We start from the raw sequence: 22,943 nt of genomic DNA on the forward strand, positions 1-22,943 counted from the left end.
TATCTTAAGTAGGTTATACCCTAAGTACCTAGGTATAGCCAGCGTGTTAATAATTTTGCAATCATTTTTTTTATTTTTTTTATTTATTATTATTTTTTTTTAAAAATTATAATACTACAGAAATATATGCACTTTGGCGGGGTAATAAATGCTAAAATTAATATATTTCAGCCAACCAAAAAACAGACTGGTCAAAATAAATGGTAAAATTGGTAAAATTGGTAAAATTTTGTACTTAAAATAAATAAATAATATGATTAAAAAATTACTACAGGGATGGAGAATACCTTAAATAAGGAAACATGGAAGTCTAGGCATTCACACGGCTTATTATCTACCATTGGCTGGTTTAAGTGGCCACTTTACACACTGTGTAACATTTAGCACTTTGCCTATGTTTGAACATTCATATTTCTTCAATTCTTCCATTTGTTGATTTTAGTGAAGAAAGAGCTGAAACCTTTATTGTTGTGAAGAGATCATCTGACTGAATTATTTCACATACTAGGCAACGCTTGAAATCGATTTTCTAATTTTTAAACTTCTTCTTGGACCAGTCGGTTTTTTTTTTTTTGAGTTTGTCCAAATGTTTGCAGATAAAAGACTGGATTTCACACCCTCGGGAGTCATAAAGGTTAACAAATTACAACAGGGAAGAAGAATACCTTAAATAAGATAATATTGGCTGGTTTAAATGGCCACTTTACACACTGTGTAACATTCACCATTTCGCCTATGTTTGAACATTCAAACATAAGCAAAATTGTGTTTGAACATTCAAACATACGCAAAATGGTGAATGTTACACGGTGTATGAAGTGACTACTTAAACCAGCTAATGACAGGTCATAAGCCCTGTGAATGCCTAGACTTCCATATTCCCTTATTTAAGGTATTCTCGTTCCCTGTCTTAATGACTCCCGAGGGGGTTATATCCAATCTTTTGTCTACAAACATTTGGATAAACTTAAATATTGTAAATAATCTGAATAAATATGACCCTTTTATCGTAGCAATAATTATAAATCTTGATTATTTTAAGTCCAGTTAAAAATAATCAGATTAATTTCCTTATTTTATTGATAAAAATTTATATTAGCAGGTAAATAAGAATGTCTGCCTCGTAGTATTATCTAATGGTCAGCGCATTTGCCTACCATGCAAGAGGTCTCGGGTTCGATTCCCGACGTGGTTGACATGAAACATTCATGTAAAGGGGTGTTTTTACTCTAGAATTTTTCATAGTCTCTATTTACTTAGTAAAATTAAGTTTTCTGTATGAAAAATATAATTTGTATACATTTTTTAAAAACATGTGCAATTATTGTTTACCCACGAATATACTTAAACAATAATTATTTTCATACCAAAACACACATTTTCGTACATAAATATCGATTTTACTTTACACCGTTTTGGAATGTACCGATGAAGATTGCTTTGTAATCGCGGTCGAAGCGTAAGACTTCTTTCCTATTAGCCCCGCCACACTATGCTCCTTGCGCTGCTCATGCTCATGCTCCTCGCGTTGTCGCCCTCTCGCCCAATGTTGCCCTCTCCGCCCACACACTGCTCTACTCGCGCAATTAATCGCGACGCTTCGCACTTGTCATTTGTCTTTCTATACAATGGACGATGAAACTGTGACAGCGTGCGCGCTTTGCATTTTTAGTACAGCTAATTATATTAATGCATATTAATATGGAATATTATTAGGTTTTTAAAAATATTTTTTATTTCCTTTTTTAATTACTATAAAATATAAAAGTACCTTATAATAAAATAGGTACGAAGGTTTTCACGGTCACTGTTATCAATATTATGTATCTTTTTTGGGTGATACCGTGTATGTTGGATTTGATCCGACGTTTCGGCTACCATTGCAGACAGTTTTCCCTGAAGATGGCTCCTGCAATGGTAGCCGAAACGTCGGATCAAATCCAACATACACGGTATCACCCAAAAAAGATACATAATATTGATACCTTATAATAGAATATTTCCTTTTGTCTTTCGTATATGACACAAAAATATTATCCCCGTCTATTTATTATAGGAGCGAAAATTCATACACATTTCTTGTATACCCACGAACAGGCCATGCCTTTGTGAGATTTCTTTGTTTACTATTTTTACTGTTAATATGTATTTCATTGCTATCTAATTATCCTTTATTTTTTAACACTTTGTTTCACCTCTTATGTATATTGTAAATAAAACAACAAAAAAAAATATTTTTTTTTTAATTAAAAAAATGTCATACAAAGAAATATACATATTTCCACTGCCCTATGCACCATTAGGTGCAAAAAGAGGGATTATTACTTATTTATTTTATTTGATTTATTTGGGATTTTTAAAGCTATTTACATAAAAAAGTAAGTAGATATTAACTAACAATACTAGAGCCAATTAAAAAATCACACAATCACAATCACAATCTTTACACTTTATGCAATATAAACCATTTCCTCTATGTTTAAAAATCATATTTATTTATTCTATCCGTTGATTTTTCTTAAAAGTTAAAAAGCTGAAATCTTAATTGAAGCGGGTGAGATTCACTTGACTGAATTATGATGTGAAATCCAGTCTCTGTAAACATTTGGACGAACTCAAAAGATTGTAATAAATAATGAAGCTCATACCGGTGCGATGGAAACACATTTTAATGTCTTGCAGGTGTAGTTAAAATATAATTTTAATGTCAGTATTTTTTTCAAATAATCAAATATTTTTCTAGATCCTTGTGACCTTTAGACTCGTATTACGGTATATATTAAAAATCAAGTACGCCAGCGGTTCTCAAACTAATTACTTTACCAATAAAATTGACATTGCTTAGAATACAAAACTTTCTTTTACCTACCTTAAAAGGACTTTTCCTTTTAAGGTAGGTACCCACAAATAGAATGCCACACCACACATGCTTTTATTTATTTTTTTAATAAAAATAAAGATTTCCCTTCTAATGATTTACTTAAATATTTCAATTTTGGGCCACTTTCAAGGAGTTGTAAATAACTCACTTTTAGAAAATGACAATTTATCAAAGTGGGGTTCGAACTTCTGATCGGCGAGGCGGAAACCGGAAATCTATCATAACACAAAACGACGCTAAAATTGATTGGTTTTTGTTCACCTGAACCCGCGACGTTTCAAAGTGGTTCATTTTTATTATTTTTGTTTTACCACGTGTTTTTGTATCGATTTTCCCGTGGCACTGAACTTCCTCATTAAACCCAATATATATATATGTATTTTTAATAGGAGTTGCTTTTTTTACTTTGCCTGTCATGTACGGGGTTTATGTAAATCCTGGACACCATTTCGTACAAACCCCATTTACCTAAACATTCGTCAATTCGACGAATGATTTTTGTGATGGATATTTAATTATTTTTTTAGTTACAAATTATTTGTACCTTGCCTTTGTTATATGTAAGGTGTTTCGAATATTGATATATTTATTTTAATATTGTATTGATTAGATTTGTAGACAACAATAATAAAAATAAAAACATAATCAGCAATTAATCAACTTTGAAATAATATATTACATTATGATAATAGTCATACATGTTTGACACATTGACACAATCATAATTATTATATAATATACCTCTTTATATTTTTTGTCTATCCTATCGCTATCATCCTTTTCTAACGAAACAAATCGCATCCATTAATGATCCCCGACACAAAACTATAAGGAAAATAAATAAAAGCTCCAAAGAAAAAGGACCGATCATCAGTGGTTAAAATCATGCAAATCACAAGCACTACTGTGGATGAATTTGTGGATTGTACTACAAATGAAACAAGAATAACGTTATTATTTATATTACACTTAGAAACAAGAAACTAATTATATTTCTATAGGGATATTTCTAATTAAAACATGTTTTTATTATGTTTATTTAACTCATATGTGAAACAAACGTTGCTGAACATGTCTTTTGAGTAGAGTTGTAAAAATACCGAAGTCGTTCAGTAGTATACCGGTGATCTACCGTTTCCTACCGTTGTTTTGGTTGTTAATTTTTTAGGTAAAAAATACTAATAAAATTTATTATTTTATTTATTTAGTATTTCACAGTTTTAAAATGTACAGAGTTTATTTGTTTCAGGTCCCGACTAGCTAGGAAATTCCTGTGTTTAGGAAGGACCTTATTTTTTTTCATGTGTTTTTTTTATTTTTAACTTCATTAAATGATGCTTAATAAATTCAAAGAATAATAATAACATTAGAAAAAATCAATATAAATATAAATTAGAAAACATGCAAGTAATGAAAATAAAAATTGAATCATAAAAATAGATTAGAAAATATGCCATTAATAGTAAATAAATGAGACAAAATTATTATAAATTATAAAACATACCGATAATAATAAAAATTGAACCACAAATACACATTATAATATATAAAATGAGTAATTAAGATATTAAACAAAAATATAAATTGGAAAACATACCGATAACAATAAAAATTGAAGAACAAAAATAAATTACAGAATATACCATTTATAATTTTAAAAAAAAATAAGATACGGTTAAAATACTAGTATTAAAAAGAAAAAAAAACATATGTAAATGAATAAACATAAAAAGTAAAAATGAAATATACATAAAAACAATAAGAGATTTTTTTCAATTAAAAGCAACACAATTTTTAGTCATGAAAATAATTACAGGATATAAAAAGGTCTACCCCTAATCCACTTGCTCACCTTCTTCTTATAAACATTGTAACTGACAGACGTCTTTATGTCAGGGTCCAACATGTTAAAAAACCTAGGGCCCAATACTGCAAAATGCCTCTGGAAAAAGGCAGTTCTACTTAGAGGTACCCCAAAGTTTATGCTCATTGCATATCTTGTTTTAATATTTTGTTGTGTTCTATTTTTTATTGAAGACCAGAAATTTGTAAGGACTTCTCTAACATAAATAAATACGGTTTTACTGTGTTTTTACTATTCTTTTTTCATTTTGAGCCCCCTGCCGTCTGACAGTACGGCTTCTTTACGGAAATTTTATGTGAAAAGGGCGAAAAAAATAAATCTTAAGCAGTGCTCTATGGACTGAAATGAGGCAGTGCGCTATGGACGAAAATAATGAAATATTACTAATAAAGTGATTAAACAGCCATTTTTTCCATAAAATATTTTCCATGAAAACTACAGAAATTACTGTATTTTAACGTACTCGTATTATACTGTTTCTTACACATATTTAGTTTCTTACTAAAAAATACCAAGTATTACTAATCAAGTGATTATACAGCCATTTTATTAAGAAAAACGTTTTCTACCTTAACTACCGAAAAATACGGTATTCTACCGTATTATACGGTAGAATACGTTTCTTACAATAAACTACCAATGGTAAACTACCGGCCTCACATTTCTACTCTTGAGGGACTGTGGCAAGCACCGAGTTGACTAGCGACAGGGCGATCATCGGCGTGCGCGGCAAAAAGATACTGCGTATTTGCTATCGCGTATTCGCCGATGCGACGAAGGATAGATTTCTAGGATTAAAATGGATAGTTATTTATTTTTTACTTAAAAACTTCGAAATTTTTTTCAATTTTTTATTTTATTTAGGTGGTTATGTTTATGTTCTGTAAGGATAGGATGAGATGTTTCGGCTATGGCATGTTTTATGAGCTTCTCCGCATTTGCTCCTATGACGAGGAAACCATGGAAATCTGGCGCTATTCTGAACCGCTCCCGAAAACACTTTTATCTCGTGTATTTACCTACAAAATACGCGAGATAAAAGTGTTTTCTACGGCCGCGAGAGCGTTTGGAATATCACCCTAGGGCTGGTAATTTAATTCTTCACTACCCTAGAGAGTTGTGGTCCGGTGGCTAGTGTCTAGGACTCACGGACCAAAGGTCCGAGGTTCGAATCCCACTCTACCCCAACTCGATTCCCATTTTCTAATAATGAGTTATTTATAACTCGTTGAAAATGGCCCTCAAAATGAAATATTTGGGTAAATCATAAGAACGCAAATATTTTTTTTTATAAAAATAAAATAATAATTAAAAAAAAGAGTGATTAATTTAGCGGGTTTTTTTGCGACCAATTTGCTTCATATAAATCTGAAAAAAAACTAATACGGTTTGGTCAATTAAACCTAATTATGCGTTTATGATTCATTGATTCATATCATTAACTGTAGTGTTTTCACACTTATAGATTACTCAGACAGGGTTTAGTCTAAGCTTATAACCGAGTTGCACAGTTTAAACCCGCACTGTGCCATTGGGTGCCCTGCAAGACATCGGACCCTTCCATTAAGTGTTTTGGGTAATGCTTAAGGTTGCAATAATTTTATAAATGAAAATCATCATGTTTCATTTCACGTGTTGATTATTATTATTATTTGACGTTTAATCATCATTGTGGCCAGATATGAAGTGTAAACGTTTGCAAAAAATAACAATCCCCAAATTAATCACTCTCTAAGGAGTAGAGAATACCACCCCAGAAGAAGGCGACCAATTATAATATGTGTTGGGGTTGGGAGAGGGTGTTGGTATGAGGGAGGTATAAAACGAACTTATATTATTTGTTTTTTTTTTACGTTTTATGAAATCTTGTTTTCTGAATTTTTTGGTAGCGGCGCGGCTTATGGGTGTGGGGAGGTGTTATTTATTTATTTATACTTTTACAATTTTGTATTATTTTTATTAAACAGAATAATGTTCCCTCACTGGGGGGGGTCCCGTGCCGAGGGAAACATTATGGAAAAATATGAAGCTAGTTTCAGAATGAATTGAAAAAGAGTCGATCTATCCCATATCTACAACTAATGGTGCATAAGGCACTGCGTCGATTCACCAATCGCACAGTGTCTCAATCACTTATTACACGAAGACAAAATAATCAAGAGCTTCGGGTATCAGTCGAGAGACTTCTATGAGGATGTTCAGTCCTTCGGGAAATTGGATATGAAAATGTTTTCCCATGGGAAGTCAAAATAAGAGCATTTAATTCTACCGAGAAGATTCTTGAAAATGCATGAAAAAATAACAAAAATATTTTTTATAAAAATGAACCATTTTGAATGACGTGATATGACATTTTGAGTGTAGTGATAGATTTCCTGTAACTAGGAAACCAATTCACCAATCAGGACAACTCACCGAAGAGAATTTGTGGCGTCACAGGCGAAGTAATTTTAAAATCATTTAACTTTAAAAATCATAGCGCTGATAATACGATACGTTAAAATATTTATGTTAAATTTGATAGTCAAAAGATCAAAAAATATTTATTTATTTATTGTGGATAACTTATATAGCGCCATTTTCGTAATAAAATACCTCAAGGGCGCTTTACATGGTGATTCTATTGTTAAGTTAAATTAATTGAAGCTTTTAAATTTGTAATTTAATTGAAATAATTTATTTTGTTGTCACGTGCTACGGATTTATTCAAATGATTTAGAGAACAAGTGGGTTTTAAGTTTTTTCCGAAACATCACTTCACTTTCACAGCCTCGCACCTCTGCTGGGAGAGCATTCCATGCCATAGGGCCTGCGACCGCAAATGCGCGCTCACCAAATTTAGTGCGCTGTTTGCGTAGAGGTATAATAACTTTTCCTCTCGCCGTAGACGTAGCTGATCTAAGCGTGAGACGCCTGTCAGCTAGTTCATCTGGAATGCATAGTTCCCTTAGATATTCCGGAGCCGAGTTGTGCAGTGACTTATACATAAGCCAACAGAGTTTGTATTCGACCCTCTGTGGAAAACGTAGCCAGTGTAGTTCCCGAAGTAGTGGAGTGATATGACTGAACTTAGAGATTCCGAAAATAAGTCTCGCTGCGGCATTCAATACAGATTGTAGGCGAGTCATTTTGTTCATTGGTAGACCTGCATAGATACCATTACAATAATCGACTCTAGACACTACAAACGCATTTATTAATTGACGGGCGGCATCAACCGGCAAATTTTTGCGTATGCATTTAATTTGTCTCAGCTGGTAGAAGCATGAACTTATCGTTCTACTAATTTGAGCGTCAAGAGATAGGTCAGAATTGAGTAAAACTCCCAGTAGTTTAACGGTGGGTAAAACGGCACTCCCTACATTGGGTAGAGCCGTATCCTGGATCAAATTCTGTCGTCTGGCTGAAGCCACCCACAGTTGTTCAGTTTTTGATGGGTTTAATGTTAGTCTGTTTTCAGCCATCCAGTTTCCTATTTTCTTGATGCATCCATCAATTAAATTGACAAGCACACTTCTCTCGCCTGGTTTGCAATAAAAATAAATCTGCGTATCATCTGCATAGCAGTGCGACCACAATCCACATTCTTTGATAATGTTCTCTATATCTTTAGTGTAAAGGAGATAGAGAAGTGGTCCGAGTACTGACCCTTGAGGCACTCCTGTAGACACCCGAAAGTTGGTTGAGCTTTTACCATGGAACACGACTGCATATTCTCTTTTATTAAGATATGAACTGAACCACATATGTGCCTGATCACGGATACCATAAGTTTTCTCCAGACGTTCAAGCAAAATATTATGGTCTACAGTATCAAATGCAGCACTCATGTCCAGAAGAGCCATCAACACCAGATTACCAGAGTCCACCGACGTTATAATGTCAGACAGTACTCTTATCACTCCCGTCTCCGTGGAATGAAAACGTCGGTATGCCGATTGCCTTACCGAAAATAAAGAATTCCGCTCGATATAGTTAACGAGCCTGTGAGAAACTATTTTTTCTAGTATTTTTGATACGATGGGAAGATTTGAAATAGGGCGAAAACTGGAAAGATCTTCCACATCTAGTTGGGAATTTTTTAAAGTGGAGTTACATTTGCTTTTTTTATGGCTCTCGGAACAATGCTGCGCTCCATGGATGTATTAAATAAATCTGTTAAAAATGGAGCTAATACGTTAATGCATTTTTTCAAAAGCCATGTTGGCATCGGATCTAATATACATTGTTTGTTGGGTAATGCCGCAACAATTTTTTTAACCTCATTTATAGACGTTGGTTCAAATTTACTGAATTTTTGAAGGGCATTATCTAAAATTACAGGTTTTTTCGCTGAACTACACGCCAGTCTGATTTTTTCGACTTTATTTGTGAAAAAGTCGGCAAAATCAGTGGCAGTAGCGCTTGTGTTAGATGTCTCTGCTTTACAGTCACCACGAACAGACTGAAGGCTTCGCCAGAGTTGTTTTGGAGACTTTTTCTGTTCAGTGATTTTTGTACACCAGAAACTAGATTTTATTTCTTTTATAAATGTCCTATAAGAGGCTTGCATATCTAACCATATTGATCGGTCCAAAGTTGACAGTGTGTTTCTGTATTTGCGTTCTAGACGTCTTAGCTCTTTCTTTTTGAGTCGACAATTTTCGTCAAACCATGCATCAGATTTCCTTTTTCGAATAGTTTTCGTAGTAAATGGTGCATGTTTGTCTATCAGGTTAGATAGTACCTCATTGTACAACCCAACCAATTGATCGACGTCGTTTGAGCGACGGTCAATGTCCGGACCAATCAACGATGTCAGAAGTTCGGATTTAAAATGTTCTAAATTTAATTTTCTCCATGGCCTTGATGCGAGTGTTTTGTAAGTTGGTGTTGGTTTTTGGATATTAATTTTACAGTGCACTAATCTGTGGTCTGAAAGTCCGATGTCTGTTACAAAAACTGTGATTTTTTTATCACAATTCCGTCGTATTATAACATCAAGTGTACCTCCCGCATCATGTGTAGGGGTATTTACTTCTTGTGAACAATCGAAATCACTTAAAAGTGCATTAAAACGAACCGATTCTGAATCCGTCTTGCGGTCGAAACGAATGTTCAGATCTCCAGTTACGTATGTTACTTCTGTACGAGTGATGGCCCATTCAAGTAAAGATTTTATTTCCGAATAAAATTTCCGAGGTGGTGCTTTAGAACCTGGTCTATAAATTGTGATTAAGGTAAAATGGTTGCTGCCTGCGCTAACCCTACAGCCAATGCATTCAAAAGTTGTGTAGAGTGGTATTTTAATTTTTGTTAATTTAAGCTGATTTTTTGTTAGTACAATAATTCCACCGTGGTTCGTCCATGTTATATTATTTTTCTTATGAACGGTTTCAATGGATGGTTTCCGTGCCTTTTCAATAACATTAAAACCCTTACTACGAAGTAGATTAATGGTAACAGAATTATGGTCTTCATGCCAAGTTTCCGTTAATGCAAGAACGTCTAGATTATTATCGTTAATTATGTTGGGGATATCATCAATTTTGAACGTACATTCCATGTACCAAGTGAAAGAGGACAAGGTGTGTTTGCGTTTCTATTTATTTTTACGTGTTTAATTGTTTTTGGTTGATTTTTATCTTTATTTAAATATGTGACTTGTGACTTAGAGATCTGATTAATAAAAGTGTTATTTGTGTTATCAACTGTGTTTGTTTTATTTTTATTTTTTATTTTTCTTCCCCCACGACATCCTCTATATTTCTTAAATAGATTTGAAACTTGTCCCGAAGAAATTAAATTATATTTATATACTATATCGATAACATGCTGATCTAAGCGTTCTTTTACATTTTTAAACTGAAGCAAAAAATATATATATATAATACCACTGAAAGTCCGTTGCAACATTGCAATGCAAAAATGCATCATATTTTTAAACGTTTTAATTTGCCCCACAACAGTCAAGTTGTGGTACAATGGTGAATTACAGCACAGAACACCCAGGTTTGAGATAATTATTTATTTTATCTCAAAGGCAATCGAACCTTAAACCCTCCGCACATAAATCAAACGGCCATGTTAATATTTCATTTCAATCTCATCGGAAATAAAATTCAAGACCTATATCATGGTAGTCAAACGCCTTAATCACTAGGCCACGAAGCGGACCAATATAATATAACGCTTATATGTAATTATTTAATAATGAACTGTTTGCGAAACAATCATTTATTCAGCTGGGTAAATAAAAATAATTTGAATTTTTTTGGCTAATATAACGAAGGTGCTCAAATAAATACCGACTTATTTTTTTAATTAAAAAAAAAATCTTTTAATAAATGACAAATGCTTTTTTTTCTTCTTTGAAGTGTTTTTTTTATAATATTGACCATGCTTCATATTTCTCGGTCTTCTTTGGCTTATAATATATCCAGGAAACAAATAATGCTTACTTGTATGTAGCATAAATGGAAACAATAAAAACAGGAATTTATGTCTGTCTAATATTTTGAATACCTATCTACTTACTAACTACATGCTCAAAAGAAAAAAATAGTCACCATTATTTTACATCAATTGTCTTTTAAAAAAAATTGATAAATTTTTATTATTATTTATTTATTTAAATGGTAAATTACAAAAAATAAGTACTTCGGCAGACTTTTTTCTAAATGCAATATCTTCCAGCCAATCAAAAAAACGGACTGGTCAAAAATTTGTACGAATTTTTTTAATCAAAAATACATATTCGAAAAAACTAATTTATCAAAAATAACAATTGTTTTTTTAATGGGAGATAAAGCTTGCACACACAAACTGAATAAAATTACATAAAACATAAAATGATTCTTAGCCATACCACATGTTTCTAGACCTTAATCGGCTTCTATAAATCTGCATAGAGCAAACAATCAGAAATCTCAATTTATTCAATTGGTCGGATATTTTTCATAAATTTAAATGCCAAAGTATCACGCCAGTTCTCTTAATAATGTCAGGAATCTAAAAACAATTATGTAAAATGAAATTTATTTTCTATTATCTTTTTTTAAATTATCAATGCAATATTTTGAAGAAATGGAATGAACATTTTTTGTTACTGTAGACCATGGGTGGCCAAGTGTCGATCGCGTATTCATTTCTAGTTGCCCGCCTATCTGATGCGTCGAAACATGAATCATTTTGTCCGGTTTCATAAGGCAAGTACTATTTCTTCCGTGGTATATTTTCAAAAGAGTATCCATTTTGTTTACCTTTCATATAAATTACTTCATTATACGCGTAGTTTTGCCCATCCCTTCTAAGATATTGCTTGAAATTTGAAATGTAAACTCGAAAGTAGCATTCCGCCTCTAGCGGCCGGCGCCCCGGCCTGCGGCGTAATTGACAACATTTTTTGGATCAATTTTCCTATGCGTATCTACATTTTCAACAATTAATGCAATCAAAACAAAACATCACTCCCGTTTGACAGATGACCATTTAAAAGTATGTTTACGAATAGCTATGAACCAAATTACGATAAGCTTGCTGAAAACATGCAATGTCATGTTTCCAGCGCATCCTCTGATACTGTATCTCTTCAATCCGTGCCTCATGTCTGAGGATGGTGATTACGCCTGACTCCAGGCATGGCTCGTCTGTGGACAGTCTCCCTCCATCTGGAACAGTCTTGTGCTCTTCTATAGGCATTCGTAAATGATGATTCTGATAACTCAGTGACTGTGCCACTCCATCTTGTCGGTTAACGTCCACGCGACCTTGTCCCTTCGACACTTTCCAGGAGAATAGTTTTCTCCAAACTATCATAGTCTCCCCTGGAAATATGCCCAAAGAGCTGCCGGATTCTTTTCTCGCACATGGATATCAGTCTTTCTCCCATGTCCAGTTCCTGGAGAATAGATGCATTCGTACGTCTGGCCGTCCACGGAATCCGAAGCACTCGTCGTCAACACCACATCTCGAAAGCTTCGATTTTTTTCTTTTCAGATTCCCTCAGTGTCCAACACTCCACACCGTACATGAACACTGAGAAAACCAAGGCCTTCACCAGTCTGTTTTTGGTGTTACTGGTTATACTGCGATTCTTCCAGATCTTCACCAGCCGACTCATAGCACTTTTGGCAATACCAACACGTCGCCGTATTTCACCTTCACACCCACCGCCAAAATGAAATTGTTGGCTCTTTCTAAGTTGCGCAGTAAGGATAATGGCGCTACTTTATTAGCTCGATCAATGATCATAAGCTTAGTTTTGCTCATATTCATTGAGACTCCCAGATCTGAACTAGCAGCATCTATTCGGTCAATTAGTTCTATCATTTCAATCTCTGACGAAGCAATAAGTGTGGTGTCATCAGCATACTATCTAAAAAGTTCATATTTACGAATTTTATTGTAAAGCTAATAATAAACAAATGACAAAGAAACACCTTGTTTTATTTTCGCGTTCGTGTGAAATCATCATTAATTTATGTTATTAAAATAACTTAATATTGAATTAGTATTGGTATTATCCAAGTTTATTTTCAATTTATCTTATTTTTGGCTTTAAATTACTACTTTCAGTGTTAGAAGACCATCGCCAAAAATTTCATAAGCAAGTCGCCCGTAGTGGTTAAAACTTTTACCACCCGTGCTATAAACCTTAAATCTTTTCACCTTTTACATACAAAATAAAGTCACATACCGTTAGTACCTAATGCTTATTTGTATTGCTCTGTCCTAATTTACTGAAGATCTTTTGTAAAAGCCCCTTGGGCGTAACTAATACTAATTGATACATATTGTGGTCACCTTGAGAAGCAAAGCACACAACTAGTGATACGCGTACCACACTTTGAAAGCTTATGTAGTGCGCCATTGATTTCACAAGTTTTTTTCCAAATATTTTATGTAAATTAACGTCACCTACAAACTGCAATGCTGCCCTTGTACATTTTTACACCGTCTACAAATCGTAATATAAATCAATTTTGATCATTACAAAGGTAGGTATAGACATTTCACGAACGTTTTTTCACTATTGAAATTAAGCTTTTTTTATAATGACACCATATTGTACAAACTCATTAACGATGATCCATTATGACGTTTTTAAGTAACCAGCTAGGATTTTGGGTTTTCGAATAAAATTAACCTATTACATAACCTCAAAATGCACAGCAGCTTATAAAAAGAGAGATTAAATTTTAACAATTCCAAAATAATTTTTCACGTTTCCCTTAAATACTCGTACGTATTTTACTATTAAAATATTGAATAACGTTTTAGTTAATTTTATTTTTATTAGGTTTGAGAGTTTACATATTTCATTTGCATTGTTAATTAGTTTATATTATGATTAATATGCTCATTAAAAAAATGTTTTTTTGACGAAATGATATTTATTTATTCATTTGCAAAATAGCTTAAAAATAATAAAAACAGATAGACATACATAAATACAGGTCAAGAATAGGTACATACATACATAATATCTATTTAAAAAATAATAATATTGTGTCATTGCCAAAATACAATCACATTATCCATGGGTATTTTCACCGGCCAGGCGTTCTAGGACCAAGTTAGTTAACAGTTCTTATGTATTTTGAATAAATTCTTCTAACATTAATAATGTTTTCATTGTTTTTATCATAAATTGAAATAAAAACAAACCACTGTAATTGGGCGTCCTGGCCTGTTGTAGTGCAAAAAAAAATTATAATTATCACGAATTTCATATTATGCCTACACCTATAAATGAAAGTGGGTTGTTTTTGAGTAGCATATTAAAGGTTATTAATTTAATGTAGGCACAAAAGGTATATAATATTGATATTTTTTGTTAATATTTCTTGATTAAATTCCATATTTAATGATTTTAATGAAAATATCGATGAAATTTCTTGGTTAGGTTTTATTTTGTTTTATTTGAACAACGTACCGAGTGGTTTTGCTTAAGTAAGCATCTTCAGTGAAAGCACTATTTAGTGTAAGAGCCAAACGTAGGCAGAATGATTTTTTTCTTTTTCATATTTTACAATTACTTATACATGTTTTTTTAAAATCCAGAATGTAACTTTCAATTTTTGTTTTAAACGTTTTTTTTTAAATGTATTAATAAATGCATCTACACCATAGATTTCATAATGTATTCTAGATTTAGTATACCCACGCTCAGGCTATGCCTATGCGGGATTTTTCGTTTTTTTAAAATAAATGAATACTATTTTTTTAATAAAAAATGTAACAAATGTAAAAAAAAATTGTAAATAAATAAATAAATAACGGTGAATGTTACACAGTGTGTAAAGCGGCCACTTAAACCAGCCATCTATAAATAAAGTAAAGGCTTCAGGTTAAGTTGAGATTGATAAAAAATATCATATGCATATTCACATGAACACGTCCCACACATACGACTATGTTAACTCTTTTCTTATATTTGATGTTTTATTGGAAAAAGAGTGGATTTAAAAAAAAAAAGATCTAGTGTTGTTTATACATTTCAATTTATAAATAAAATAAATTATTAAGTAGGTATCATTAATTTCTGGTAGATTTTTTCTATTTCAAAGATAAAATAAAAATTATTTTAGTGCCTACATAAAATGTTAACTTCATTTCTATACATACCTGAATTACATACCTACTACCACAACAGTTTTAGGCACAAAATCAATGAAAGGTCAAACGCAATACATGGCAAAGTAGTTTTTTTGTGCAAATACATTCAAGAACAATAATAATTAAGTATAAACACAAATGAAACAGAGAAAATTCTTACTATAACAAAATGAATTAATTCAATGAAACATTTAGCAACATCTGTGATTTTGTATATTATTTATAAAAAGGCAAACTCAATTAAAAAAATTGCGCAAAAATTCAATATCTTCCTCTGGGTTCTTCCGATTACCAGAATAAAATAATTCAATCCACATTAGTTTATTGCATGGTGGTGTAATTTCCCCCTATTAATTGGTTAAAATATTGGTGTTTAATGTTTTGTAGTTATTTTTATGAAAATAATAATTTAAAGAAATATATTAAAATATTATAAAATATAAAGGATGGAATAAGTCACTTAAACACTACCAACATTTTGTTCATAATTATGTTCATACGTACGTCAATATTTGTTTTCAATAAATGAATTTCAAGATCACCACAAAGCTGAAGAGGTAAGCAGAATATAATCCTTTAAATTAAGAATGGGGTGAGGGAGCCATAGGTTTCGGGTTTGTAGGTTGCTGAGGAGATTTATAATCTATGACAAATCGTATGTATTAATTAGGCTTATTTATTATCAATTGTACTGGCTGCAAAATTTAAGAGTTGCGCAGGACAGAGATACTTTCGCTGTAGTGGTCGCCAAGATCGGGGGGACCTAACAAGACACCCAAGAAGAAGAAGAATATGGCCTGAAATTTTAAAGCGGATATGACTTGGTGAGATGTGTTGAACATGAATGAAAAAAAGTCAAATTGTAGAAATTTGTGTACCTGCGAAATATCTATTTACCCACTTAAATGAGGAAATGACAAAATAATCTAGGTAATCTCATAACACGAGGAACCCATTTTGAATAAGAGTTAGATAAGTATTTTGAATTCTAATTTAGGATTTCGTTATCTTATCAAAGTATTGAGGAAATTGAAATGTAATGTTACACGAGTGGAAAATTGACGTCGCCATATTGGAGTTTTTAAATGTGCATGGAAATGGTTTGATTATTTTTCTTCGATGACGAGGGTCGTTTGCAAACCGTCTCGTATGGTTAAACCCAGGTTACGTGCATTTACAGAAGGCTCCTCTCATTTCGAGGCCACGAAATGCAACGTACCTAATAGCGATAGTTGACGAATATAAATTGCTGATTAGTCTACTAGTACTAGTCCCTATTGTTTCGTCTGCGTGAATTCGGCGCGTATATGCAAATCGCTAGCGAATTTGATGGAAGAATGTCCATCGTGGCCCGCCGAATACCTTGTACGGAAAACCTCCACAACGCCCAAAAGCAGACTGCGACGGAGGAAAAAGAGCTAAAAAGACTGCGTATATATTTAAAAAACCGTATAAATCTAATTGATTTTTTTTATACAGCGGTTTAAATTACTTCCTAGACCATTTGCACGCGGACTGCTTGGAGCCCGGCGGGAGGCGTCCTTGGCTGGTACGCTTATTTTATGTAATAGAGTCGGCGATGTGTTTGTATTTTGTATGTGCGGATACTGTTTTGGCAAGCTTGTGTTAGTACACGTGCTTGAATTGATGTACACACTGGGCTACCTACTTATCTCTAGTGTCTGTAGGTCTGCTTACTCTCGCCAGAGGTGTCAAACTATTTGCCTTTTCATCGATAAAGTGGACTTACGCTAAAGTAAGATCAACATCGTACACAAATTCACGAAGACGCTTTTCGCCCGATGCCGGTAGCGGTGTTGAATTGTTGACTCTCTAAATGGTGTTGATATTCTCTAGAGTCGGAAAATGGCTGGAGCCATCTAAATTCACAGGAAATTCTACTGTACCAAGCTGGTAATGTAAAGCGGACATTTTGCTAGCGGACAGCACACTAAGGTATTACACACCAGCTATCGAATGATCAACTATTTGTAGGAATTATTAGATTGCTGATTTTATTAAATTTAGTTTACTTATATTAACGCCCAGCGGGCATCTTCGAGGACAATATATCTACATAAAACATATAACACATGGAAAGATAAAAAACACATAATAGTAATTAGTAAAGTGCAAAAATATAATATCATTGATATAAGAGACGGGAGCAGAATTGGACTAGGTAAGAATGTACGCGGGAGAAAAATAGTTATAAAAAGAGATGGATATAGTTGAAAGTTTGATTCAGTGATCGCATGAAAGAAGACAACTTGTTATCAAAAAAATCAAGACTGAGATATTTGTTGGCAGACTTAAGAATTCTGGGCGCGGAGAAAGGATACATATATTATAGGAAAGGGGAAATATGTCGCTTGTTTTTACATATGACGCTTACAAATTAAAACAAATATTGTGAAACGCCGTAACTTTCAAGGGAGACTAACTCCTGGAATTAAAAAATGATAATGTGGAAAACGTTTACAACAATTAATGAATGCTTTTGTTGTAATGTCTGCAAAATTTTAATTGCATTATGTGAAACGTTGTCTGTTGTTTGTATTATGAGTAACATGGTGTTCTTGAATACTCGTGTTTTTAGGCTCTTTTGTAACTCATTGGTGCGAAGCAGACTTGAGAGTGGGTCTCTGATCTAGGCGCCCTGTGAGTTTTTTAAAATTTTTTTTAAAGAAATATTTGCGTTCTTATGATTTACCCAAATATTCAATTTTGAGGGCCATTTTCAACGAGTTGTAAATAACTCACTATTAGAAAATGGAATCAAGTTGGGGTAAAGTGGGATTCGAACCACAGACCTTTGGTCCGTGAGTCCGAGACACTAGCCACAGGACCACAACCCAATCAAAAGTTGAAGTACTCTGTAATGCTGGAGATGGTACAGAAGACATTTCTGAGGTATCCTTACTTAATGAAGTAAGTATACTATCCGTGGTTAAACCCGTCAGACTTTAAACTGAAAAAGCTTAGCCACGGTAGTTTGGAGAAAAGAAGAAGTGCATATTTGCATCCGTATTTTTTTCGATAATTATGATCAACTTAAGTGTGATGGAAAATAGACAAAGGCAGCTTATGCTGTTTTATTTTCCCGCTTGAAGAACCAGCCTGCCAATGGTAATGCCAGCAGGAAGAGAAATGTCTTTACTCAACCGCAGCTCTTCGGATATCGACCGTGTCACTAAAATAATGTGTGTGAGTGTTATCAATGCCTACAATTTATTTTTTTGTTAAGTGCATAAGTAGTAAATAGATTTAATTGAAAATGGTCACAAAATCATTAAAAATTGATTTATAGATTTATTTGCTGGTAACATGTTTAGTTTTAGAAAATGATTATTAGTCTGACGATTTATCAGTCAAGCTAGAATATTGTAATGAATTATATAAAAAGTTTTATGAGTATTCTGCCAAAAAATTTCTAATTTAAAAATAAAAAGAGAACAAAAGAAAAAATCATCGTAGGACCTTTTCTGTTCTCGACCGCTGAATTCTTGTCAAATGAATTTGGACGAAAATTCTGACGCGAGCGCTCCAAACTAGGCGCGGGCTATTCGCGAAACTTCGCGAAATATATTATTTTGTAGGTACACATGCACACACTTACAGCGTACATATACACGCACACAAAGTATGGCAATATGTACCTATATCAGCATACTTAACAATCTAAAACCTAGCAGCTACTATCGCTTCTAATTTGATTGGAGGTCCCTTTTAGATTGAACATTTCTACGCGCTAAGCGCTTCGTAGAATATTTTACTTACACAAGCGTGTGAATATTAAGTCTTGTAAAACTGATACATATATAATATTAGGTTATAATTTAGAATGTTGGAGTGGAATGAAAACTAAAGAGTTCACTTAGAACCCAAGGCGAGTCTTTTCAGCTCGATTGCTACTCTCGGGGTAAAAATTCAGAAATACGATATCACAAGGAGATATCCACCTCATAGTGGTCGGTGAGTATGCCTACCGTCCCTAAAGTCTCAGGTATGATTTATGGTAAGTTCAACGTGAATATTAAAAAAACTTTTGGCGCCATAGATCTTTTTAACGAGATAAATACTGTTTTAAAAAATATATCAAAATTGCGATAGAGACGTCTTGAGAGAAAAATTTTTAGTTACAATTTTTTTATCGTTTTACTTATAAGTGTTCATTATTTTATTATTAATTATATAAATGTACGCTAATGTATGTGCATTAGTGTATGCGTATATGTTCATGTGTGTATGTATGTGTATATATGCATGTTCATGTGTGTATATGTATGTATGTATGTATGGATGTGTATGTATGTATGTATATGGATGTGTGTGTGTATGTATATGTATATGTATGTATTTTGTATGTGTACATTTTTATACATTTTAATTTCTATTTTCATTGTTTTATATTTACTTACTTTTTCATCTTCTTCTTATCCTTCCCTATTTACCCATCCCACTTCCTTTCACCCCTAACGAACTATACGATTTGTTTTTTATATTTTTATTCCTACATGAAACCCATAATTGGTCTTGTTATTTGTTGTTATTCTTTATGTATTATTTATTACTATGGCTGTGTTGGTTTAAAAAATAAATAAATAAAAAAAACAGGTGGTTTTTCATTGTAATATTAGGTGGTCCCTCAACAAATGGATGAAGCGTAAAATTGACCATTTTGCCATAGTTTGAACTCGATTATATTTTATTAGAGTGCCATTGTAATAATGATAAGTTATAATAAATATGGAAAGCCATCACAACATTTGTAATGATTCAATCGTAATCTTGTAATCTGTTTGAAACCATAAACGATTGCTTTGCTGTTGCGTCTTGGTTTCATACAAATTGGAAACTGTAGAAAAAATTTGAGGATTGGGCAACTCGATGATTTCGCGAAAAGGTCTACGACCTTCACCACGTGTATAATAGTGAAGTCGCCGTCCTACTAAAACCATAATCATTTGACCAGGAAGTGATTTTTGAACTCTAATATTGCTTACGAGGAAAACTGGAAATCACCCAAACCGCAAGCCGCCATCATTACGGTAAACGTACCATAGTGCATAGGGCAATGCATTGGTACTTTAATTGCAGCGTATCTTGGGCATTTGTTAAAACATTGCATTTAAAATATTTATAAACAAATTTATGTACTTAAATATATTATTAATGTCAGTCTTGCCGTTCGCCCGTCGTTTCTTTAGATGTAGTGTGAATATTGAGACAATCTTATTGATAACTTTCTGCACCTCGTCACATGTCTTAAATGTCGAAAATGAAAGTGACATTATATAACGTGTTATGTCTCCGAGTTTTCCAGGCCCCGACTACAATGGGAAGTTAACAAAGTTATCTTCAAATGCCTATAAAGTAAAATCTAAAATCTATTTTTAGTACGAAAATGTGTAGATTTGTACGAAAATTCGAATTATCTTCGTCAGTTATTTTTCACACAACTTTTTAAAGTGTGTATTCAATTTTTAATAAAGATAATTCTATTTTATTTTATTTATTTATACTTTTACATTGTTTGTATTTTTTTTTATACAGAATAATGTTCCCCCACTTTCCCGTGCCGAGGGAAACATTTTACAAAATGTGAAACATGCCTAAGATTAGTTATTTAACAAAGTTAACATAATAATAGCAATAAAAAAAACGTAATTAATCCAATCAACCTAATTATCATTAACATAATAAACAATAAAAAACAAAAATATTCATAAAAAACATAACCAATTTATTATACACCAATTAAAAAAATTGTTCATACATTTTACCTATTTGGCTTGATCCACTCATTGATCCGTGCGTAACCCACCTCCACTATCCATTTCTTGATAGCAATTTTATACTGTGAGAACTTACTAATAGTCCTTATGGATAATGGAAGTAGATTGTACACTTTAACCGAGTAGTAGGCCAATCCTCTTTGATCGAAGGTTGTATTTATTTTTTTGCAGCATCAGGGCGGAGTATCTAGTAATTCTTGTATTTGTAACGGAAGGTAGAGAATAATGTTTACGTGCGTATAATAACAAAGTTTTTACATAAAGTTGTTTTATAGATTTGACATTAAGTTTTTTAAATACACCGAGGGAGCTAGTTCTGATATATAGACATATGCAATTGAAGATAAGTCTGTTGACTTTCCATTGCAATCGGGGGCAGATACTGTATAGAAGGTAAAATTCCTTCATTCGATTCTTCGTGCAAATCCTTATTCATAAATACGCCCAAGGTGCATTTACGAAAATTATACTGGTAAGTACAAACATAGTAAGTAATTAAAAAAAAAAATACATTAAAAAAATTAAATATTCTTTATACACATGTAGAAACAATAAAAAGCATACCGCAATGCAAAATAAAAAGTGAAACTTTGCATAATAAAAAGATAAAAAATATGGATATAAGAAAAAAATTAGAATAAAAAAAATGTAAATAACTTGTAAAGAATTTAAACAAAATATACACATACGCATAAAAAAAGTGTTCTTAACAAATTAACGTTAAAAAAATAATAAAAATAGTTTACAGTAAGTATATAAAAGATAGTAATATAATTGATTTATCTACACATTCTGAATTATATTGGCGCTATATATTTAAAAAATAATTTTTTACTCATAAATTTCATAAAATGTACATGTTTTTGTAAAATTCTAAACATATCTACTTTTACACATCTAGTAAATGTTATCACTGTAACTCTCCAAAAAAGAGACTAACATATATATAAAAATGAAGCTGCTGTACTTGCATATGGAAATGACCAAAAAGAAGCCAAAATAAGACAGGGATACTCGCTGTCGCCAGTATTCTTTAATGGATACATATTGATTGCGATAAATGAACTCAGGAAAAAAAATAGTCATATGGAGGGTGTTAAAATACACAGAAAAAAAAAAAACATGATAAAGTTTGCCGATGACATCGTTCTGATTGCTAAAAGTGAAGAAGAACTCACTGAAGCTCTGATATCGGCGGAGAATGTACTAAATAATAAATATAATTTGAAAATTAACTGGAACAAAACTAAAGTGATAACTGTGGCCCGTAATGAGCGACAAATAAATATTGTAATGTTAGGAGCAACTTTGAAAAACGCGAAAGGGTTTGTGTACCTCAGACGCAGGATCACCTGGGATGGTAGAACAAAAAGAGAAATCGACTGCCGCATACATCCAGCAAGGTTTGCGTTCAACAAAAAATCAAAGACTTTCGAGTCAAATAACATACCCAACATACAAATAACGACCCGAAACTCCGCAAACAACGTGCCAAGATACATGTATGGATCATATTGATGTATGGTTGTGAGACATGGTGCCTTACCGAAAGATATAAAAAAAAGACTAGAGGCCTTTGGTGGTGGTACAGAAGAATTTTAGCAATTTCCTGGACAGACCACATCGTTAATGACGAGGTTCTCAGTAGAATCGAAGAAGGGAGGCACTTAATCAAAATTATCTCAGAGAGGCGAGCCCAATGTATCGGCCACATTATGCGCCATGAGTCTCCTGCATGACATAATAGAAGGAATGGTTGAGGGGACAAATCACAGAGGGTGCCCCCGACGGGAGTATTTGG

Source organism: Micrasema longulum, unplaced genomic scaffold, assembly GCF_059751315.1.
Source record: "Micrasema longulum isolate JH-2025_06_02 unplaced genomic scaffold, ASM5975131v1 h1tg001478l, whole genome shotgun sequence".
NCBI classification, from domain to species: Eukaryota; Metazoa; Arthropoda; class Insecta; order Trichoptera; family Brachycentridae; genus Micrasema; species Micrasema longulum.